The 25,322-nt window shown below is 42.3% G+C and overlaps 1 protein-coding gene across 2 annotated transcripts in view; it reads right to left on the bottom strand.

Annotated features, from left to right (window-relative positions):
* Positions 1 to 25,322, bottom strand: part of Sts (steroid sulfatase) — a 177,680-nt gene that overhangs the window by 138,793 nt on the left and 13,565 nt on the right. Inside the window, exon 1 of one of the 2 annotated variants that reach the window (XM_010611156.3) lies at positions 13,556 to 13,575. The exons of the other annotated variant lie outside the window; for it this stretch is intronic. The gene's annotated coding sequence lies outside the window, so the exon portion shown is untranslated. Of the gene's footprint in view, positions 1 to 13,555; positions 13,576 to 25,322 lie in introns of those variants that run through there. 2 annotated transcript variants of the gene reach the window in all.

The raw sequence follows: 25,322 nt of genomic DNA, 5'->3' as shown, positions 1-25,322 counted from the left end.
ATACACCAAAAAAAAAAAAAAAAAAAAAAAAAAAAAAAAAAAAGAGACGCAAATGAAAACAACACTGAGATTCCACCTCACCTCAGAAAGAATGGCTGCTATCAGGAAATCAACCAATAACAAATGCTGGTGGGGCTGCAGGAAGAAAGGAACCCTTCTCCACTGTTGGTGGGAGGGCAGACTGGTGCAACCGCTGTGGAAATCAGTACGGAGATACCTCAAAGAACTAGGACTAGAGATCCCATTTGACCCAGTTCTTCCCCTGCTTCCCCAAAGAATTAAAAGAATCAAACCACAGCGGTATATGTGTCCCCATGTTCATAGCAGCACAATTTGTTATAGCTCCAAAATGGAAACAGCCCAATTGCCCATCAAAGGGAGATTGGATAAAGAAAATGTGGTGTTTTTTATTCTTATGAAATGGAATACTACTCAGCCATAGAACGAGAGTAGAATAGCTGAGTAGAATAGCTGAGTAGAATACTACTCAGCCTAAAGAACGAGAAACTAGAAACATATTTAAATGGATGCACATTGAGGCCCTACTCTTAAATGAAATTAATAATACACACATGTATAAATACTGAATAGTTTTTCTGGTATGAAAAACTACAAGTGTAAATAAAAACTAAAAGTGTAAGAGATAATGTGGAATAGGAAGAAAAATTGCAAAGGGGAAGCAGAAGTGGGAGGAGTAGGGGAAAGGAAAGGGGAATGGAATTAAAATGAGAAAATGCAAAAATGGAAACAAAGTCTTTGTAAATAGGGAGGGGTGACAGTGTTGAAGGGAGGACAGGGGAAGGGGGAAAAATAAGAATCAAGACATATTGCGTAAAGGTACAAATCTCCAACGATGAATGGAGATTACCTTATATTGTATACCTAAAATGTACTGATAAAATTAATAACAACAATAATAACAATAAAGATGGCACAACCAGAGGAAATTTCTAAGCTGCAGAGCTCACTTGGAAGTGGACTCAGGTCAGTGTGGGACCATCATGGCCGCTCATGCAACCCCTTGACTGATTCTTCTTTCCTTACTCCTCTCCAAGTGTTGACGGAAGAGTAAATTCCGCCAAAGACCTCCTGAGCATGGCTTTCATCTCAGAATCTATTTCCTGTGAGTCAACACAAGCTGCTATCTGATTAAAACAACAACAGCAAAGCTTAGTTGTGAAGTTCTATCTTCTCTGTTCCATATAGACCTAGATAAATACCAAAAACATCAGATTGTGGGTGGGGATTCATTCAGCATGAATTACTAGCATGGATCAATGATTCTGGCATATACAAGATAGACTTGTCAGGAATTGGAAAAGCCAACATGCAAGATGACAGCAATGTGAACTCCTTATACCTATCCATGCAATTTATTAACAATGTCCCAAGAAGTATTATACCAATCAGTGGTCACTAGAGAAACATATTTAACAGAGGGTACACAAATATATAAGAAAGCACAAGATTTGGGCTAGGGATTTAGCTCAGTGGTTCTGTCCTCTGCTTTGCAAGCACAAGGACCCAAATTTGATCCCCAGTACCAAAAAAAAGACAAAAAAGAAAAGAAAGAAAGCACAAGATTGGCTTACAATAGCCGTGTACAGTCAGATGTGAAATGGTGCAAGAGGGCTGCCTGCGCACTGCAGGTGCAAAGAATCACATCAAAGGCCTGGAGCTCATGGTAGTGAACTCCTCTGAGAATTCACATCAGGAGGCCGAAGAGTCTGTGCTAGAAGGTTGAGGATGATGTCCAAGGGAAGGTAAAGAAAGACTGGAGCTCCTCCTAAGAAACATAATCGAGCACCCTTCTTCGTGTCCCCTGTATTCCATTCAGTTGACTGCAACCCTAGGCTGGGTCTTCTGTCTTCAGTGACACTCAGCCACACTCAGAATTATGGTCCTCCAATTTAGTCGGGTGTTTTCTTATTCATATCAACATAATCAGTTAACTATCACAAGTAGTTGCTGAGTAAATCAATGACCACCATATCAAGAAATAGGTAAACCAGACTCAAAATCATTTAATAACAGAGTTTCTGGCATAACCTACTTCCTTACACCATTTCCTCCTCCTCTGCCTTCTTATTCCCCTCCTCTACTTCCTCCTCTCTTCCTCTTCCTCCTCGTTCTTTGTCTTTCTTCTTTGAAATGTGATGTTCTTTGTTCCTCTGCTCAAAATGAAATTTATAGAATGATCCTTTGACTAAGGCATTTAGTTCTCCATGAAGAGCAATCCCATATTGTTATGTTTGCTATGTTCAGAGGAGGATGAGGATAATAGTAATGGTATTAATGATAGAATCGTGAATACAACACATACAACAGGCGTCACCAGCTATGGCTATTGTCTGCAATTGTCAATAAAGTTTTAATGGAAGACAGCCATTATCAATGCAGTCTATGGGGTCTTTTGCGTCACAACTACAGAGCTGGCTGCAGGATGTGTGATTGTTGGGAGCCATTCTACATACTTCTGGGGAAAAATATTTCACAATTAAACTATGATCAGGCCTCGTCTTCTTGCCCACAGGGCGGCTACGACATGCAGAAACATAGCTCCATTTTTACCTCCAGTCACAGCTGAGACCTCAATTGTCCCAGATGCTGTGACACTCAAGGGCAAGATTACATCATCTGAAGACATCCTGGTTATTTGAGTAGTAAGAGAAACGTTCCACCTGGGGAGGGACAAATTCCTTATCAGAATAACTCATCCCACCTACTGTTGAAAGAACATCTTTGCTCATCTTACCTTTCTAATCAACATAAGATCCTCATAGACCTAAGATCCTCATCAGCATAAAATCCTCATGCTCACAGGATTACCAAATACCCTGTAAAATAGCTGATACTTCCTCCAATTATAAGATCCTTGTCAATTTAGGATTACTGCAGCCTCTGATTAATCTGATACTCTTTGTGAGACCAATCAATAGTTTCAAACTGGGGGTGCCTTTGTCTTTGCTGCCCAGAGCAGCACTGATCAGGCCCAGAACCTGGTTTCTTCTCCAAGTCTTGTTTCCTGTCTTTATTCTTTAACTTGCTTTGTGTTGTTGTGGCTCACAGGAGACCAGGACACACTGTAGCGGTTCTGCTAACAGCCCTTTCCCTGTTCCCTACATGTGATGATTAGAAACTTTATATTTATTATGCTGCCAGTACAGAAAATGTATGGTAAGAGCTGACCTAAATGAAAAGATGTACTGATTGTCATAATTTTCTGTTCTTGAGACCAGCTGTCATCTGTTAATGGAAGAAGTCTTCTAAAGGGTCCTTTACCACCTTACCATGCGTCCTTGGAAAATGTGTTCCCTGACATATTTTCAAGTATGACAATATCATGATAACTACGTTGGCCCTGATATGATTTTTTCTCAAAGGAACATAAGCATCCAGAAGTCATGAACATAATACATATTGCAGTTATGTATAAGGAACATGAACATAATATAAAGTGATATTTATTTTTCTTCTATTGCATTGAACTTTTATTGCATCTGATGTTTTACTGAGGAATAGGAAGTAGCCACGGAATACACGGTCTATCATTGCACATGTCAATATTTGGTAGAGGCTAAAAACATGTGTTACCCAGGATTGTGGAAATATGGTGCATTTAATCAAAGTGAGTGTCAAGATGTCGCTCTATACATGAAGAACATCTGGAACTATCAGATGGAATCTGAGATTTCAAGTTTCTAATTCACAGACTTCAAGTTCCTTTTTGCACAGAGCAAGTTTTTAATTGGCAGTACAAGATGAGAAAGAAAAACATTCCATGTGGCATTTCTTCATTTCTCTTGCTGGAGACACATCCATGTTGCAGGAAGGTCAGCTGGCATTATTGAAAAATCACTATAGAAACTGCAAGAATTTTTAGTACCTGACCTTAATGATCACATGGCACTCGTGACTGAAATAGAGAGGAAATCAATTTTGTGCGTCATTCAATTTTATGACACACTAGAAGAAAATCCCTAAACCAGGTGTGGCTGTGCATACTGTAATCCCAACTCCATAGAAGACTGAGGTAGGAAGATCACAAGTTCATGGCCAGCCTGAGTAATTTAGCAAGACACTTGTCTTCAAGAGAAAAATAAAAATGGCTAGGGATGTAGCCCAGTGCAAAGACCAGTACTAGAGGAAAATACAGAAAGAAAGAAAAAGAAAAGGAAAATGGATGCTGATCCAATGAGGAAAAAAAAATTCAAACAGTATATTCTCTGTTGCTTTCCCTTCCCTGTGTCTTCATTTCACAAGTGCCAAAGGAGTAGACTTGTTCCCTGAGGTACTTACTCATTTGGCTGGCTCAAGATGGAAGACTTGTTAACTGCCTTCAATTTAGGCAAAGGGCACTGCTATTTGCAAAGGGACACTTGGTGATGTGACATTTCAAAATCACAAATGAAAGGCTATTTCTAACACTGGACGATTCTTTTTCATATGGAGCAAACGGAAATGGCTTTATTTGCAAATCTGCATCGGTAATGCAATTATTATGCAACATCGTGAACCACAGCCAGTACACAACCCTAGATCTGGAATCAGCAGAGCTCAAGCTCCAACATGTGATCTTAGGGGAGCGGTTTTGCTCTCGTTTCCCTAAACAGACTGTGCAGTTCTTTCCATGCATGCCACATCATCATAATCTCATCTCCATCATCCCCTAAAGTTTGGCATATCAGCGAGGGAAGTGAAACAAAATGTTTCATAGGTTGGCTGTCCAAATTTTTTGTAGAGTGAGTTCTGGAGGTATCTCCCGATTCATTATGAAATGCCTCAGGGTTTCAGTTTAACACAGACATACCAGTAACTAGTTCTACAGAAGTATGTCTTATGTATACCCACATGCATACATGTGGAAAAATAAACGGTCGAGTAAACTCTAAGCTTATATGTGAAATCTGGTCCTCCTTGAGATTCTTTGGTTCAGAGATTCACCGCTCAAATCTTGGCCACTGTTGCAGTACAGCATTCTCTCTGCAAGTCTTCACTCCCTCTGGGAGTACCGGCCTACGAGTCTCATGTCTTCCTGCTCTTAAGAACGCTCATCATACTGGACGAAGGGCCTCCCTCGCTCCACTCTTCTTATGACCTCTTACGACTCTTCCATGACCTCTTCTTAACTTCATGTTTGCTGTGGCCAGAATACAGCTTATCCCCTCCAAGACAGACGTTGAAATTTAACCCCCATGTCACCTTGTGAGGCCTTTAGAAGCTATTAGGGCTCTACCCACATAATGATTCCTTCTACGACACATTCCTTCTACTAACAGATTAACAGATTGGTAGGTTAAGGGCTTATCTCAGGAGTAGATTTATTGTGCGAGCAAGGTGCGGTAGGTCATTCACTAGCAAGAAGTCCGTCATCAAATAAAGACTCCTGACCTTCAGCTTCTAGACCCATGGGTCAAAGAAATTCTTTTCACTTAATCAATTACCCACAATGTGAAACATTATTCTTAGCAACAGAAAACAGAATGGGTCAAGGGTCCAACTTACTCCAGCATGACCTTACTTTAATTTTACCAGTTTATATGTGCAACAACCTTGTTTCCAAATAAGGTCACATTTCACGGTTCTGGGTTTGACATCGATTTTTCTTGGGGGAGGGGAGCAATAGTCAAACCAATGCATACAACTTTGTAAGAATGAACGGGGGTTCCCTATTCATCCCCATGGAGCCTCAGGACCTAAGGAACCAAACAACTGGAGGTGATGTAGGGCTCAGGGTTTTCACAGAGATTCTCCTTTCTTTTTTTTTTTTTTTTTCCTGTCTCAGCCTGGGAAGGGTGAAAAGTCTATATGCATGTATTTGTTTTCTGAGAACTCCTCTATCTAATATATTTACCCTACTTTCCAGGAACAGATTGTATTTGTGAAAAGACTGCTTTGGCCATTACAGGTAAAAAGCTCTGTGCTGGATTCAAGGTCACAGCTAGAGCTCAAATCATTCTTGCTTCTATTGCAAAAGCTATTGCCACAGAGAGGACCTCACTGAAGTTGAAGGTCAACGTAGCATTATTCATTAGCAGGTTCAGTGGGGTGGGATTTCAGGAAGTCCGGCATGGAACATTTGACGACAACAGCAGTAGGTAGCTGACATCCAAAGCATGCTTACATGCAATAGCTATACATCTTCTCTCCTCTCTTCAACTAGACACTGACAGTATAAGGTAAATGCTATGTGAATAGCTGTGACACTGTGCTGTTTATGAAACAATGACAAGAGAAAAGCTTGCACATGTTCAGTAGAGGTATAACTACACTCTTCCCCCTAATTAACAATTTCATTTCTTTTTGGGAAGGTATTACCTCACAACTGGTTAAATATTAGCTATGCGACCCTAATGTTGGAGGGCTAAATGAATCTTCTTCATTAAAAAAAAAAAATTAGAGAAGAGGAAAATGCTATAGTATTCAAAAGCACAGTAGAGAGATTAATGATAACAAAAACTGTATTTTATAAGGAACTGTTAGAGTTCAAAGGTCTCTGACACAAAGCAATAAAAATGTTGGTCTTCAAATACTTAACGTTTCATGCTAAAAATTTGAAAGTACTGAATTAACAAATATTTATAGAACTTGAAAAGCAAAAAATGGTTAACTGACACTTTTGGTTTCTGAATGTACCATGGGATAGAATCCACATCCTTTGATTTATTAGGCTTGGTAGTTTACCCTGCCAAAACCAGTATGGTTTCCTTCATGGACATCACACACCCCCCTCTTTAACACAGCATGTTTGAATTATGGGACTTGCAAAGTCTCCATCCAAGAGAAATAGCTTTGGGCTTTCCTCACCAGTAACAGGTTGATAAGTGGTGTTTGACTTATGAGAGCAGTTTGTCAACTTTGGAGTGTGGATTTTAAGCACCGACTTACAGAGAAATTCATAATTACATGCTTTTCATGTAAAATTATTAATGTTGGGTGGCTGGGAGAATATATGGAGCTTGCTAGCTCTCTCAGGTGATGACTTTTATAAATTACCTAATATTTGACAATGCCCTCCCGAAATGCAATCACATTCATTAAATTCATACCTTGATAGGATTTCACGTCCCCAAGACCCATAAACCATGTTGCCTTGCCCCAAGGAGCAGAATACAGGAGGAGATATCTATTTTTTAATTTTTAAAAATGAAGCCATAGTAGACAAGTAAGAGTAACATAAATGTGGTGTGTGTGTATGTGTGTGTGTGTTTGACATTCTGATAGAGGTCTACATTTTCAAATGGCTAATCAAGCTAATTAACATCCATCTTCTTAGGTACTATTTTTTTTCTCTTGGTACCAGGAATCAAACTCAGGATTGTGTGCTTGCAAGCTAGGCACAGTGCCACTGAACAAAATCCGCTGCCCCAGGTACTTATTTTTTGTGTCTAGAATATCTCGGTAGTTTTGAAGACTACATATGCTATTCCTAACCCATAATAACCATGTTATACCACAGATGCCTCAAACTTATTTCTCCAGCCAAACCTCCTCCTTTTGACCAACACCGTCCCCATCCCTCAGCCCCTGGCAAACTACCATTTTATACTCTGTGTCTCAGCAGTTCAACTGAAGTGAAAGTTCTGAATCTCTTAGACATGGCCAGTCATTATGGCCAACAAATATGGCAAGTCACAATGACCAACAGATATTGACAGTCATGATGGCCAGTGGGTAATTGTTAGACACTTTATATTTAAAGAAATGGCTGTAACAGATAGCAATGCTGGTGTTTCCTGTTGTCTCACTGACCCCTGATTTTGATTTTTGTTTGTTTGTTGGTTGGTTGGTTGGTTGGTTAGTTTTTTGAGACAGGGTCTCACTATGTAGTTGAGACTGACCTGAAACTCACTATGTAGCCCAGGCTGGTCTTGAACTCACAGTGATCCTCCTGCCTCGGCCTCCCGAGTGCTGGGATTACAGGAATGCACCACCTCGCCTGACTCTCGACCCCATTTTGAAAATAAAGAATAATTGTGCCACATAGAAAGATCCACAGAATAGGGAAGAACTCAAAGGATGAAGGATCTGGGAAATCCAGTTATGACTTTCTTGAGATGTATGAGAAGAAAAAGGAGAGACAGTTCAGGAGAATGTTTTACTCAAAAGGATTTAGAATAGAGAGAAATTTTCAGGAAGTCATCCTTTCATGACGTTCATAGACTGCAGTGAGGAACCCAACCGAGGGAGTAAAACGAAGGATGAAAGGTGTGTTAGTCATCTTTCGATCACTACGTCAGAATGACTGGCACAAATCAACTTGAAAGAGGAAAGGGTTATTCGGGTTCACCATCTCAGGGGTTTCAGTCAGTGGGTGGCTGGCTCTGAGGCAGAAAGAGCACAGCAGAGGCGAAGGGTGGAGGAAGGATGCTCACGTTATGGAACCAGGAAGGAAGAAGGGAGCAAAGAAGGGAGAGAAAGAGAAAAAGGGAGGGAGGAGAGGGGGGATAAAATAAGAAGGAGAAGGAAAAGAGGAAGAAGGAGAAGAGGATCAGGAGGAGGAGGATGGAGAGACCATGCCGGGAAGCTTTCTTCTTCTACCTTTGTTCAACTCACTTTTCTGGCTGGGACCCTCACATCCAGAGAAGTCCTCCCCCTAAGCTTGCTGTCCCACATGCCAGGCATCCCTGGAAACACCCCTCCTACAGCCACTCCCACAAGAATGCCTTACTCATCACCTTGATATTTTGCAACCTATTCAATTTGATAATCAAGTTGAATCATCATGACAGAAGACACACCGTGAGACCAAGCCGACCCACAGTGGACCAAGCTCCATGCCAACAGGCACTAAGCAACAGAAACCATCAGCAGCTCAATCTCTTTACTGTATCTGTAGCAAGGCATCATTTGCTCCAACTGAGCTTAACTGAAAACAATCAGATAAACTCCAAAGGACAGAATCATCAAATAGAGTTGTACGTCTCAGTATTGAAGCTCGGGAAACTCACAGAAGGGGAGCACTTATTTAATTTTCCTGGTAAAGCCCAATCAGGATGAAGAAATGTCTGATTTTATTTATGTGGCCTGTGATCACGGAATTCACTTATTGCACAATAAACTTTGCATCTCCTTAAATCCCCCGGGTATCCCTGAATTGATGCCAGTATGTCAATTATAGCCAAAAGTCTCTGTTGTATGATATCAGTCCATGGTAGGGTAGCAGGAAAAGTTCATGTTCTCAATTATTTCTTTATGAACAGAGCAAATATTTGTATAATTATAATTTTGTATAATATATAAAATTATTGGTATGATATCATTTTAGCAAAAAAATGTTATTTATTATTTACCAATTCCTGAATTGCTGTGTTCCCCAAAGATTCTGATCAAAGTCCGTGCTTACAGTCAACACCAATGGAATCCATGTGTGCAACACAGAATAAGGTCCCCAAAAGACATCCTCATCCCGGCACCATGATCCTGATAGTAAGTTTTTTCCTCTGGCAAAACGGACTTTGCCCATGTGGCTAAAAGAACGATCTGAAGATGGGGAAGTTATCCTGAATTATCCCAAAGAAGCAAGGCTAACGGTTTCCACAGTCAGATAAAGTTGATTTTTAAAGGACTATGACATAATACATTGCGAAAAAATTGTTCTCACAGGCACAAAATTGGGCGCTTGTAGATTAAAAGGGGTTTTACATAAAATGGGTCCAAGGAGAAGCCAATTAAAATGGTGTAAGCCACTGGTTTCCAAATGGTTTCCTGAGATACCAGAAGACCTGTCAATGGAGTAAGCCCATGAGGCTTGGCGGGGAATCATTTCTATACCTTCAATATCCACTTAGCTTCTGCCCCCAAACCAACCTGCCTGGGGATGCCTGATTTTTCAAACTGATTTCTTAAATCCAATTCTTTTATAGTCACCCTCCCGCTTTCCCACATATCTCACCTTGGGCTGGGGAAGCCTGCTGGAATGCCTGAATGACAATTCGAAACTTCAGTGTGGATGGGCAACTGGACAGGTCCACCAAAGTGTGAGTTTGCTAGGATCCCTGGAAAGAAACACATGGCCTCTCACCACAAAACAAGGGCTGGGGTGGTCACAGGCCATGTTTATTCCATGCATCCGAGTAGTATGTTGTTGTTAAAGGTCGTCAGGATTGACTGATAGGCCATGGTTCTGGAGATAGAGAGGAGGTCAATTGAAATAGTATTCCATTCAGGTGGATGTCTACCTGGATAAAGGGACGGGAGAGATGGATGGCAATGCTTCCAGTGGGTAGACCAGATGATCGGGACACCTAGCTGAGCAAATGTTTTGAGTGTTGGCACGATGCCTCATGCGGAAATGTCTACAACACTAACCTGTGCTTCATGCACAAAATTACTTAAAAGACTACATGGCATTATCTTTAGCCCATAGGCATTAGGTTTAAATGAAACAGAAATAAATCTCATGCTTAGACTTGGGTTCGCTCCCAAAAATGTGTCATTATAGGTTCCAAAGTTCAAACAACAAGGCCCGGGGAAATAGCTCAGGGGTTCCGCTACCTGCCTCGCAAGGGCAAGGTCCCAAGTTCAATTCCTGGTACCAAAAAAACCCCCCAAAAAACCAAAAAAAAAAAAAAAAAACCCAAAACAGCCAAAGTTCAAAACCAAAATCTGAACCTTTGAACATTTTGGATGAGTGATTCTCCAACCTGCATAATCTACCATGGTATTTATTTGCTTACCATTTTACATAAGAGGAAACCACTGTATGGTACATCTTAGTTACAGTACCCCGCCAGGAGATGCTATCTGTATTTTTATCCTAACAACTTAAAGAACTCTAGTTTGCCAAACCCCAACACACACTGGACAGTGCCACTCATTTACTTTCACAGATTTTAAAGTTGCACAACTTCTTCTTCCTGGATTCAATCATCTAGTCTTTAGCAGCCAAGACACCCTCGCTCATCACGGCTCGTTTGACACGCTAGCTGCTACAGGATGAAGTTTCCAGAAAGAAACGAGTCTGTTGGATATTAGGCTTTGAGCTGAGCGAGATTTCTAGCAGATGCCCTGTGGCTACAATTCTCCCAGCACCAATAGATCAGGCCTCTGTATCAATTTTCTTAGTGTAGGTTAGAGCTCATTATTCATTGTCTGCAGCAGGCCTGAGGGGCTAGGGGATACTCCCCAATCACATCACTCTGGATTTTCTTTCTCTTTAAAAAACCTTTACCCTACAATAGTGCATATGATTCCATGTCTCGATTTAGAGTTTGGTTACAGTCTTTTTAAAAAAAACAGTGTGATTTGCCAGTATTCTGTAACTAGGACTTCTTAAAGTTAACTAGGACTTCTTAAATTAACTAGGACTTCTAGGACTTCTTAACTAGGACTTCTTAAATTATTAACTAGGACTTCTTAAATTAACTAGGACTTCTTAAATTATTATGCATGTGTTCAAATGACAGCAGCCGGAGATACAAAATAATGACAGATGTTGGCTTACTGCAATAAAGGAAATATTCCTGAGGGCCTAAGGAGTGGAAATAATTTCAGAGGCAATTCTTAGAAAATGACCATGATTAGAGGTGAGGAAAGAGATCAAGTAGCAGAAGAGAGGTCACATGACTCAGAGCCAAGTCAGATAACAGATCAGCACCAAAGTAAAAGGAGAGACGGCATGGAGATTCACAAAATGTGGGCAATGCATCTGCTCGTGTCCGAGTCAGTCCTGAGTCCTTCAAGACACCGATGATAGGGTTATACACCAGGGGGATATAATCTGAGGGTCATCAAAACCCCAGGAGGGAGGGGACAACATCTCCAGGCCCAGGGGTTAAGGAAACCCAATAAGACCTACAGGAACCTGACTCTTGAAATCCACGCAGGCAGGGGATAAGGGCCAGGTTTCACAGGACTGCAGGTGAAGGGTCTCGCTGGGGTTGTAGGAACGTTCTAAAATGATTTCCAGCGATGCTCTGCCAATCTTCTAATTCGATAAAAGCCATGGAGTATACCAGTGGGAGAATTAAATGAAATGCAAACAAACAAATGTTGTAAAGATGCTTGTCATCAAAATCACTGATGGAGGAAAAAGAAAGTGGAACTCTACGTACATATTAGATTACACATTTTGAGGAAGAGAGACGGTAATCTAGAGTTGTATCTTACATATCTGATTCTCTTCCTAACCCTTTTTCTTTTCTTTTTTAGGGGTGGAGGGGGTGAAGGGAGGGTAGGGGAACGGGGATAAAATAAGAAGCAAGATCCATCATGTAAAGGTACAATATCCCAATGATGAATGTAACTGTACTGTGTACCTCAAATGTACCAATAAACTCAATGAGAAAAAAAAAAATTTAAAGTAGGAATTAATCTCAGTGCCTTCACAGTGAGCTCCCCCCCAGCCCCTTTGATTTATTCATTTATTTTTATTTCTGGCACAAGCTTCCGCTCAGTTGTACAGGCTGCATTTAAAATGGGGATCCCTGTGCCTCAGCCTCTCACAGTGCCAGGATTTCAGGCATGTGCTACCATGCCAGCTTACTCTTTTCCTTTCTTGGTGTTAAATGTACAGTCGTTGATGGGACTGAATTTTCTCCTATTGGCCACGGAGGTCAACCTTCTTCAGCTTATGCTGCTGTGACCGAAATCCTACTAAAATGTGAAGTTAATACACACAGCCACAGTGCCCACGGAAAAGACCTTGCGGCCTGTTACAACGGATGTTTCCACGGACAGTTTCCCAGCTGGTCTGCAGCGCAGACAACGGAAGGTACACAGGCTCTGTCAGGTCACTTTCAGGGTGGGTGGCAATATTTTCCGGGGTGAAACTGACTCTCAGAAGCTCCTACCACCAAATGAATCCTCGTAAGCAATCATTCTCACCCCCTTTTCCTTCCCGTTTCTCACCCTACAATCTCCCAGGAGGAAAGCCTCGGAAACCAGGATTCTGGTTAAAGACATCTTATGACAGTGATGGGTGAGCGCCCATGTTCATAGCAACACGACTCCTAACAACTAAATCGTGGAGGCAGGTTAGACATCCACTAACACAGGACCGGATAAAGAAAGTACTGCTGTTTACACACATGGGAGTACCACTGTCCCATAAAGAAGAGTAAATGAATCGCTTGAAGGAAAACGGATGCACCTTCAGACCACAGCGTTAAAAGAAATAAATCAGAGGCACAGGCTTAAGTGTCACATGGTTTCTCGTATACAAGAAACTCAAAGTGTAAATAAAAGAGCAAACAAAAAGATAGGCAATAGGGAACAGGGTGATAGATTTTTCTCAAAGAAATGGAGGGAGGGGCCGGGGATATAGCTCCGTGGTTCTGCTGCCTGCCTTGCAAGCACAAGGACCCGATTTCAATCCCCGGTACCGCCCCCCCAAAAAAAAGAAATGTTGGGAGAGGAGGGAAAGAGGGAGAAGAAAGGAACTAAGACGCACTATGTGGCTGTACCAACTCCGCACAAGGAATATAAGCATCATGTACCGCAAGCGTGAACTCGTAATACATTAATTAAAAAGAAAAGTAACTAGAATTCATCCTCCCCAAAGTACCTCCTGGAAAGGAGAATCTCCTTTCCCCACACCAGACCCATGTCTTACCTCCTCCCACCTTATGTGCAAAGGCTGGCATAAAGGAACCCTGCTGTTCACTTCATTGGATTTTAGGTCATAAGGCTCCGACTCCAGAAAGGGCCCTGCTCTGTTCCACACCTGCGGCGAAGAAATACTGTGTGGGAGAAGCCAGGCGGACACTGAGCAGATGCCCCTGGCTGGCCGGTTGCCATCCCTCACTGGCATTGATTGTCTCGGTCTCTTTTTGTCCAATCCGTTTTCGGCACGGCTGTTCATGCGGCAGAAGGATCTGTGGATCACCCTGTATCTTTGGGATCCAAATGCTTCTGTGTGATGTGTGTTGGTCAGCATTCTAATGCTGGGACAAAATACTTGACAGTCACAACTTCAAGAGGAGCAGCTTATTTGGCTCAGTTTCAGAAGCTTGAATCCATGGTTGTGGGGCTCCAGGGAAAAAGTAATCGTGGAGGAAGGGTGGGGCCAGCTCAGCTGCTCAGATGCTGGAGGCCAGAAGTAGTGCTGGTGAACAACACCCGAGAGGGAAGGGGCCTGGAACTGGATATTGTCCCCAGTGTCATGCCCCCGTGGCCCACTCAGACACAGCCAGAAGAGTGTTTTACTAATCCCATGGCTATCTCTCAAGCCAGTCAGATTGACAGAAATCAAGACTGACCGTGACATCATATACAACTATGATTAAATAAATCTCTCATGCCTTTCTCTTGTCCATCCGGTCTTTTGTTAGGAGAGCAACTACCATAATCCTTTTGAGGTGCAGGAGAGAGATCGTATGACAAAGGACAGACCCTGAGCTGCAATGCCCTTAACCAAGTCCTGAGAAAGTCACGCAGCATGGAGAACACGCGGGGTTGATAAAAGCCAATGTCTCAGTACAAAGCTCAGAGGAGGAGGGAGATGCGAGAAACAGAGAGAAGCAACAGAATTTGACTCATATATGAGAAAAAGATGGAAAGCTAGGAGATGACTGAGATCCAAGTTCACCAATGTAACATCCTGAAACCAAGATGGTTTACACTCCAATGAAAGTGGGCTGGTGTGGGAGTGATATGTCTTCAAAGCACTGTGGACATCCAGGGGCCCCACAGTGACACTTATTAATCCTATTTTAGCTCTAAAAACCTGATGCTCTTAGAGACCATCAACTGACCACGGTTATCATTTTTGGTGAGATATCCAGGAAAACCAGTATCTTCAAGATTGTTGCCATCATACTAGCGACTACCTGATCCCCTTCCATCTCTTAGTGCTTCAACTTCTTTCTTCGTTTCCTTCCTCCTCCTCTTTCTTGTGATATATTTAGGAGGGCAAAGTGTAGAATCATTACTTGATTTGAAGTGTAGAAACAGTACTTCCAGCAATGCAGAAAAGTGTACAAAAATCAATTTTAATTTTCTATTACATCGCGTAGCTACATCTTTCTGGTAAATATTTTAAGTTAAGAAGATAAACACTTAGAAATACTGGATTGAATTATTTTGACTGCCATCATATCTATATCTGTGAGTGAGAGTACACAGAACTCAGTGTAATGAGAGAAAATAGTATCTGTCAATTCAGAAGAAAAATGTTCACGCAACATGTCAGAGCCTAAAATATAGAACTGGTCGTGTAATGGTGGAGGATTTTAATCAAAACATTTTCATTGTAGACAGGTTGTGAAGAGTAAATTCTAATTATCTCCAATCACATCAACTTAAATTCAATTATTGTTGTAATGTGAATGTAAAGGGAACTGAAAGCCCTATTTCCAAGCCCGTGTCTATGAATGTGACAATTTCACGTTAGCTTGTGGCCTTCGACGGCGTGGAAAGAGGTTCCAAGGCAGAATCTGTGTCCTTGAAACAGAGCGGGAAGAAGCAGTTAGTGAAGTACAAGCGTTTTCTTCCCTCGATGATGTTCATGATGACATTATAAATAAGTAATTATATAACCTATGTAAAATTCTTTCAGGTTGGTATTAGCGCACGTCTGGCTTGACCTGGATGTGAAATAGTTAATGAATATGCTCTTTAATTCCAAGCGACAGTTTGAAAAGATCACACACACACACACACACACACACACACACACACCATACAAAACCTTTCAATGCTAAGTCACCTGACAACATCCACACACCTGCCTTGATCGCTACATGGACCACAAATACTTGTTCTGATCACTCTATGTGATAGACGTGCCAGACCTCTCTTCCAATGCCTTCTAAAGCTTTCTGTTTTTTCTTTGTTCGGGGCTAATGGCCTCTTGCCTGCCATCCATCCAGCTCTGCTCAGGTGAATTGAGTCTGTGCCTCCTTGCCTTCACCAGCCTGCTGGGATGGTCTCATGCCTCCTCTCCGCACCATCTTTACAGCGCATTAAAAGGGCATAAGTTGAGTTGAAGAAAGAGAATTCTAAAACCTTATTATGAAAAAAGTAAAAAGGATACCCTAGAATAACCTTTGGCAGGATTCTAAGCAAATTGGTTAATAAACAATTGTTATGCTTATTAGCAGGCACAGACAAGTTACCCAAATGATCCACGGGAGGGCTAATGCTTACTTAGGCCAAGTTGATTTTGCTCCTCCAAAGGTCACCTCTGAACCTAGCAAAACACGATTAGGCTCAAAGAGTAATCTTATGTGCAAGGTTCATTTTGTTTCAAAGGTGCACATATTAAATACACAGCTAGTTTAGAAATCACAGGAATGGAAATGACATTAGACATCTTGGTGGTAGGTATACTGTACAATAGCTGGGGGCACATGAGATGTCTTTCTTTCACTTATTTCTTTATTTTTCTAGTTGTGGAACCGAACTCAAGGACTTCTGCATTCTAGGCAAGCACTCTAGGACCGAGGGACATTGATAACCCTGTTTTGTTTTGAATCAAGGTCTAAGTTGGCCAGGCTGGCCTTGAATTCGTAATCCTCCAGTGTCCGCCTCAGAGAAGTTGAGACGACAGGTATGCACCAGCATGCTTGGCACGACAGGCTCTTTCTACTCTTGAATTAGTATAGTCAGCCCTCTGGATCTCAGCTGGTTTTACATCTGCAGATTCAACCAAGTGCAGATTGAAAACATTCGAAAAGAAAAAGCAGACTGCATGTGTGCTGAGCACACACAGACCTTGCTATTATTCCCTAGACAATACAATGTAACAACGATAGGCAGAACTTTTACATCACGTCAGGAATTATACTTCATCTAAACATGATTTAAAGCACACAGAAGGATATGTACCGGTTTGGTATAAATGATAGTTTTTTTTTGTTTTGTTTTGTTTTCTTTTTTAACGAGGGACAGGAGCATTTGTAGATTTTGGTATCTAAGAGGGAGAAGCAATGCTTTAAAATCAATTCCCTATTAGATTAATTCATTCATAGGAAAATGGATACATATTGAGGATATACTCCTAAGTGAAATCATTAAGTCACACATGTGTAAATACCGAATAGTTTCTCTGCTGTGAATAAACTGTAATAGTACATAAGATCCTAATGAGATAACTGACATTGTGAAATGGGAAGAAAAGGGCTAAAGGTATATGGAAGGTGGGATGGGTAGGGGAAGGGTAATAAGGGAAAAGAAAAAAAAATGTGAGCAAATGAAAAGATGGAAATAAAGTGTTTGTAAATGGGGAGGGGAGGAGGGGGTGAAGAGAGGGCAGGGACAAGGGGAAAAAATGAGAACCAAGACCTGTCATGTAGAGGTACAAGAACCCAACAATGAATGTAACTGTACTGTACACCTAAAATGTAGCAATAGACTAAATTAAAAAAAAAATCAATTCCCTGAAGCTACTCAAGGAGGCTTGTATTTTCAACCCGAAGATAACAGCTCCTCCGCAAAGAGAATTTAAATATTTAAAGGAGATTGGCCCTCAGAATTTGACTATTCATAGGTGATTGGTCATCTAAATCTGAATAGTCATAGGTGACTGGTCTTTGAAATTTGGATATTTATAAGTGATTGGCCATCAGAATTTGCCTATTCACAAGTTATTGGCCTTTGAAATTTGGATATTCATAGGTAATGGACCATATCTACAATCCTCTGTCTACTTCTGCCCCTGGACCAGGGCAGGCTGAGGCTAAAGTAGACATCTTGTGGGTTCAGGAGGGTTTAGAGAGAAGAGAGGGGCCAGGTGGCTAAAGAACCCCCCTTGGGGAGCACAGAGTCCCCATCAACCTCGCTATCCTCCAGCCCAAGAGATCAATTCCGACAGAGAAGCAGACTTAGCTCAGAAACTCCCAGGATGTGAGCCTACGGAATGCACATTTAGTCCTGTGGACTTTTGATGCCTTGGGCGGAGAGCTACCAATAGGTGGTGTGACCTGCAGCCACAACGTAAAGGAACCACTCACATACATACACATACACACATACACACACACCGTCATCCTGGTGATATTCTGAGTTTTTCCACACCTGATCAAACCTGACTTAGATACTGCCTTTCCCAAAGGTCGGCAGGGCGGACAGAAACAAGACTCACAAATGCTAATATGGAAACTGAGGCTCTGCCGAGCCTGCCTCCAAGAGCTAAGAGCAGCATTAGGATCTGTAGGTGCATCTATTTTCCTAGAATGGCTCAAGTTTACTCTTCTTCATGGCAGAGTCATACTCTACCATGCATAAATATCATATTTTCTTTATCCACTCATCTGTGCATGGACATAGAGTCTGCTTCCAAGATTTATCTATTGTGAGTCATGCTGCTATAAACATGGGTCTGCGTGGATCTCAGTAAAGAATGTCTTTAACTCTTGTAGGAAGATATTCAGAAGAGGTAGTCTTTCTATTTTCAGGGTTGTTTTTTTTTTTAAAAGAATCTCCATACTGATTTCTATAATGGTTGTATCACTTCATGTCCCCACCAACAATAGAGAAGGGTTTTTTTCCCCTTCAGCTCACCAGCATTTTTGTTTTCCAGGACTGACTCCATAAGAACTTAGTGTAATAAATCAGACAAAGTAGGTTAAATAGCTCATGATTTATCTTACATGAGGAACCGAACACATAAATAATTTAAAGAGCAAAATAAAAGATAGATGATAGGAAACAGGGAGGTGGACATTGTGCAGATGGGAAGAGAGTCTGGGGATTGAGGAAGACGAGAGGGTGAGGAGGGAATGGAAAATAAAAAGGATTAAGAGGCAGTATTCGTTTGTACCAATTCCCTAACATAAATATAATTGCTGTGTACCTCAAACATAAACTAAAAAAAAAAAAACAACAAAGCCTACTTGCTTCTCAGCACAAATTCTGACAGGAGAAACTGTAATTTCACTTCTCTTGCTTACACAACCAAAGTAGAGAAAAGTGCCAAAGAGAAGGACTTAACAAATTAAAGCAAGAGTAAAACTTGCCGTGGAAAACAGTACGGAGGTCTCTCATGGAGGTAAACAGAATTACTCTACGACTCACTGTGTACTACTAGGTATATTTTCCCTCCGTTATTGAAGCCACGGAATCCAGCATGGACTTGTCCAGCTGGGTCCGTAGCAGTACCATTCATGACAGCCAAAAGTTGGATGCCACCCCAAGTACTCACCAGTGGGTGACTGGGTGAACAGAATGTGGGCCACGGTACAACGGAACTCCACCTAGCCATGAAAAGACACGGGGCACTGTCGGGAACCTCAGAAACAATGTGCCGAGCAAAAGAAGCCAAACACAAAAGGTCACACAGCATATGATCCATTTAGAGGGAATGGTTCTCAAAAGGCAAACCCACTGAAGAACAGAAAGCAGATGAGTGGCTTCCTACGGATGTGAGAAGGAATGAAACTGGGCTAAATGCTAAAGGGTACAGTGCTGCTTGGGAGGTGTTCAGGAAAATGCTCTGGAACTAGATGAGTGATGGGTGCGTTTAGCAACATGGTGAATGGACCCAAATGCCTCTAAATGAACATTTAATAATAGTTCCTTTCATCCAGCCTGAGGTACCAAAGCCTTTGTGTCACACCCTTCTCTTGACTGAGGGTGGAAACTTTGATTTGTTTCTAATGAACAGTGTAAGGCAAAAGTGATAGGATTCTAACATTGCCCTTAAGTCCCCTCACTGGTTGACTTTATGTCCATCACAAGAGAAGAAGACACTAGAGTGGACCCTGTCTAGTCAGGTGAGGTCTTGAAACACAGGCTCAGGTAGAAGAAAGTGTGTCCTACTGGCCCTAATCTAGCAGACAGCTGTACTGTGAAATGCTTACGGTGAGAAGTGGTAGGTCTCAGGAAGATTAGGGCTTCTTTGTGCAAAAGCAAGGACCCAGATTCTGCCACAACATGAATGATCCTGGAAGAAGACCTTGAGCTCAGCCGCGGTCGGAAGTCTGACCCACATTCATTACAAAGTCATCAATGGTATTTTTAAATGCCCAAGTTTGTGCTAATTTGGAATGTGGTGATGGGTAACAACCATAGGATCTACTCTTATAGACAAATGGATGGGTGTGATGGATGGGTGGGTGGAGGGATGGAGGGATGGAAGGATGGATGGACGGAGAGATGACAGAATGGACCGATGGTTGGATGGATGTATGATTCGATAGATGGATAGATGAACAGGATGGACGGATGGATGGACTGATGGACAGATAGAAAGATAGACTGGCTGGTTTAAGATATGACTGGCATGTGGAATGTAACCAGAATGTCAGTGTTTTCCAATGCAGCGGTGGTTTTCAGGCAGTCGTCTCAGATGGTAGCTCCATTATCGTGTCAATCAGACTAATAAACAGTTTCCAACTTGTCTTCGAGGCAGATGTTCCTGTTCCCCAGCTTTCTCTTTTGCAATCTAAAATAAATAAGTAAGAAAGAATCCCTCGCCAAGCCAGAGCAAGGCAACCCTGGATCCCTGCCACTTCCTGCTAAAAACCTTCTGACTCAGGCAGTGTGCGTGAGTTCTAGGCACCCGTGCCTGGCACCTCCCAGGCTAACTAATTGATCTGTCACTTGGATTCCTGCAGTCAGAAGTTCCCGGGGCCCATTTCAAATTGCTGACTGTGGAGATGCAGGCGGCGGAGGAATTTGGAAATTATGTGATCTGACCCAACGGCTTTGAACACCGCTGCGCATGAGTCAACCCGGGGTGCATGACACTATGCGGGCCAGAGACAAAACTGTGGCTCTGACGTCATCCACACATTCTTACAGAAGCTCAGGCTTAGTTCTGCCCCTATAAAACGGAACCCACAAACCTCCCTCTCACGGGGGTGACCTGAAGAATGAAGGATGTGAAGTAGCAGAGAAGCGGCTCGCTGTACAACACACAGCAGCATACGAAGTTACAGAAACGCAACTCTGTGGACCGCAGCATGAGTCTAACTCTGGTTCTCAACAGGAAATGTTTCGCTGTCCCCAGAGGCACTTGGCAGTCTTGGGAGATAGCGTGAAGTATCACAACTTGTGGGCAGCGTCCCCGGAATCCAGCGTGGAGAACCCAGCACTGTTGCTGAACATCCTACAACGGAGCCACAGTAGCAATCTGGCCTCTCACGTCGATGGAGTTATGGTGCTCAATCCTGCTCTAAGTCAAAGCTGTCTATTATTCTTTAGAAGTTGCTTTTGAGACAATAAATAAGCAACCAGAGGCATATGTATCTACTGGGAACACTGAGTAACATCTAGAGATGACTATCAGGACTCGAAGGAAACTATCAGCTATTAGTAATCCGTGGATGCTGCCCAGCACCCCATAATGCACTGGGCCACCTCATCCACAAGAAAATAATTACCCAGTTCAAAATCTCCACTGTGCCCAGGCTGAGAAAAGCTGGCCTACATCTTCAATAATTCCTCTTTATCTGAGTTGTCACTTTGGACAGTTTCAGTGACCTAGCCAACCACACTATGAAAAACAACAATATCTTCACTCTTTCCAGACAGAGGACACATTCGTGGAACTTTTATGGCACCTTATAGTAGGGTGTGTTTGGTCCTACCCAGCTGTAGGCACTTGAGGGTCTTAGAACATCCCTCTCATGGTTAAGGACAAGAATTACTATATTCATGCTCACTAAAACAAACAAACAAACAAACAAACAATAACTTCTTCACTAACCAAGTAAGAATTTAGTTTTGTTTTGTTTTAGTAGAATCTAGCCTTGCAAAAGTTGAGAAATGCCCTTTTACTCTTATGGCCCTGGGTCATTAAGTTCCCAGGTAGGGCTATCTTGTTCTCCAATAGATTTCTGTTAATGATTTTTTTTTCTTTTTCCGATACCAGGGATTGAACTCAGGACCTTGCGCTTGCCAGGCAGGCATAGAGCCACTGAGCTAAATCCTTAGCCCTGTTAATGATTTCTTGCCCCTTAGGTGTGAGTGCTGAGAAGGTAGAGGGGCCAGAAGCTGCTTACAAGAACGCATAGAAGCCAAATCCTGCAGTTTTCCTGACCACATTTCCTGGCTGATCTTAATTTTCTGAGTATTCTCACATCACTGCAAATGTCAAAGTGGACAAGGAAGGAGGTTTGCAATGATGGATGCTTTATCTGAGGACTTATGGATACACATGACACCACCATACATGGGGAAAACAAGAAACAATGCAGAGAGACTCCTGTGTCCAAAGTCACAGTGGATTAACAATGGCCCTTTGCTGCACGCACTTACAATCTCAGCTTCACAGCCTTAAGAGAGACTTTGGAGCCAGGATTATGCAAGAATTCAGAGGGGTTTCAGAGGAATTTTGAAGGAGGTTATGACTATATCGTGCAAGGTGGAACACCTTGGTCAAAATCTTGCCACCCATATGAACACTTCCGTAGTGAAATCAAATGAAGATCAGCACTGAGCAGGATGAACAAAGACTGTTCAACCTGAGCTTTAAATTGTGTTAGTTGGTTCCCAACTGACTTGAATATGAGAGTTGGATACGGAGTACGAGACGTCCCTAGAAGCCTCACGGGTTGAAGGCTTGGTCCCCAAAGCAACAATACCCAGAGGTGGGGCTTTGGAGGAGTCATTGATCATAAGGGTGCGGAGTTCACTGACAGATTCATCCGGTGATGAGCTCAGAGTCTGCTGGGTTTATTAGGACGTGGCACCTAATTGGGTCTTCACAACACCTCCACAGCTCTAGATGCTGCTGCTTCCTGCCTGTCTCCCACTCAGGGGCTCCAAAGAAGGGGCAGCTTTACCATCCCAGGAAACATTCAGTATCGTCTTGAGGTTATTTTGGATGCAATAGCAAAGCTGTCGGGAACAGGCACTGATGCCACGTACTGAGTGGGATGGAGGGACACGGCTCCACAACAGCACTGCCCAGGTCAGCCCCACCTCGGAGCAAGACCCCACCGTAGTGTGCACAGTGCACGGCTGAGATACCCTGGTTTCCATCGCAGCTCCAGCTTCTGTATTTTAAATGCATTCCTGTGTTCTTGGGCAATGGTTGTCGAACAGGAAGACGATTTAACCTGCCTAAGAACATTTGGAAACACACGACTGGAACAATGTTGTTGGCACCGGGGAGGGAGAAGTCACCCGGCATCTAGAGACTCAAAACACCCCACAGGGCTGCATAGTCCCTACAGCAATGAGTCACCCAGTCCCAAGTACCGCAGCGCTCAATAGGCGAGAAACTCTGGAGCAGGCAGACTCCAGCTGCACGAGAAGCTCACAGTGTCGCTGCTCTCTCTGGATTGGAAATTTTCCAACCCTAGAACCACCGAAAGGGACCCAGGACCCTGGGCCAGCTCCACGCCACCTCCAGACTTTCCAAGAAATTCCACTGTCCAGGATGCTGCTCCTAATTAGCCCGGGGGCAAGTCCCTGCAGTCTACCTCCACCTGCTCCTAATAGGTGTGTAATTACTCTTGACAATAGCACAGTCTGTGTTCATAAGGAGTGCTCGTTTTCCTTCTCAGACAACACTGGAGGTAGCACCAGACTTCTCACAGGCACAGACTCTGTTATTTATACCCCACGGGTACCAGGAAAGCACCTGTTGAATCCGTGGCCAAGTGTTACAAGGGTGAATCTCAAGCAAGGCTGAAATTTTAATGAGAAGATACGATCACAACAACACCCTAGAGATTGCTCCCGAGGGTTTTTATGTTTAATTGTATTTCATTTTATTTTCGGAGGCTGGAGTCTGAACCCAGGGCCTCTCACACACTGAGCAGGCATTCTGTCACTGAGCTAGAGTTTGACCTCCCAACCCTGCTAACTTCCAATGCTTGTTTATTCAACCTTTGAAGGGCTACCTGGCCTTTACAGTTCAAGCTTTGGTTGCAAATACATGGAATTGCTATTAACTTGTTTTTTTCTTTATTCATGCATTGAAAGTTTTTATACTTCTGCATCCTGAGATCAGAGCTGTTCGGTTACAATCTCATTCTGAAGAAGGGCAGCAAATTCCTCCATTCGTAAATAATAATGCCACACTACCTGCTGGTTCATAAGGATTTTTATCAACCATCATCATGTGTTCATTGAGACAAAAACACACACGAAGTAAATGATTGTAAATTGGAGTAAACTTGGTATAAAATAACTTCAGCAGGTTTAGTGACATCATTTTTAACTAGAACTCTTAGCACTGCTCTGATTGAATCTAATTAAATCTAATTTAATTGGCAAATAGGGGATACATGATGCTTCCAATGACTGAGAAGTATTCAAGAACTGTACAGCGCAATTCTCGATGAACATTACTATAATGCTCTCAGTAACGTGGTGTGCTTAATCTAGAAGGGATTACATGCATTTCTTTACACCTATCTTTGGGATCAAAAAAGTCATGCATTTGTTGTTTGCTTCCCAGTTTATATTCTGCAAGCATTTCAAAGGTTACATTTTGAGCCTGCTGCTTCCTTTCTATAATTAATATAAATTTTCCCAAAACAATAACCACTCCTTTCTTTCTTCCTTTCCTTCTAGACTTTTCTTTTCTCCACCTTTCTCTCTCCCTCTGTCTCCTCCCTCACTCTTTCCGTCTCCCTCCCTCCCTCCTCTTCCTCCTCCTTTCTCCTTCTTCTCCCCCCCCCCTTTCTCTCTCTCCCCACAGAGTCTCACTATGTCATTCTGGCTACCCTCGAACTCACTATGGAGCCCGGCTGGTCTGAAAATCACAGCAATCCTCCTGCCTCAGCCACCCAAGTGCTGAGATGACAGACCTGTGCCACCACACCTACTGACGGCTAATTTGCAGATTACATACTCATTCCTCAGAAAGCCCAGTGCCTTCTACAGAGACAAACACAATCTTGAACAATGATGTAATGAACAGTAAGCACACCACAACCTAAAACAAAACCAACACAGTTCTGGTCATAATACATTTGAAGACATATGCTTATGTCCCCTAAAGAAGTTGGACCTTTTGTTCTTTTAATTTCAAGCCTCTAAATTCAGGTGTTCATGACAGATCTGGAAACCTCATATTTACAAATTTTAAAAAGAACTCCAAAATGAAAAAAAAAAAAAGGAAACTAGTGCCACAGCTAATTCCTTCTCACATGCATTTTTCAGAAAAGCAATGAAAAGTAAAGTTAGGAAAACTCCAGTCTTTCACAGGCTGCAGTGGGATGACAAACACATCTTTCCTATATTTACTGTATCTAGTTCAGCAGCACTGATTCTCATATTTAATACATAGGTTAATTGATTTAATTTCTCTTTTGAATCAGCTATACCACAAATGAACCTTTGTATTCGTTCATTTCCATATAGGGTTCTTCTGAGTGCTCTCTCTCTCTCCACCTCCTCTTCTTTTCCTTTGCTCCCTCCTTCTCTTATTCCCCCTCCCTCTCTCTAACCTTATATTTTCAAACCACTGCTGTAATACAGAA

The sequence above is a fragment of the Fukomys damarensis genome, unplaced genomic scaffold (genome assembly GCF_012274545.1).
Source record: "Fukomys damarensis isolate Sample0158 unplaced genomic scaffold, DMR_v1.0_HiC HiC_scaffold_39, whole genome shotgun sequence".
NCBI lineage: Eukaryota > Metazoa > Chordata > Mammalia > Rodentia > Bathyergidae > Fukomys > Fukomys damarensis.
This window is presented reverse-complemented; position numbering and strand designations above follow the sequence as displayed.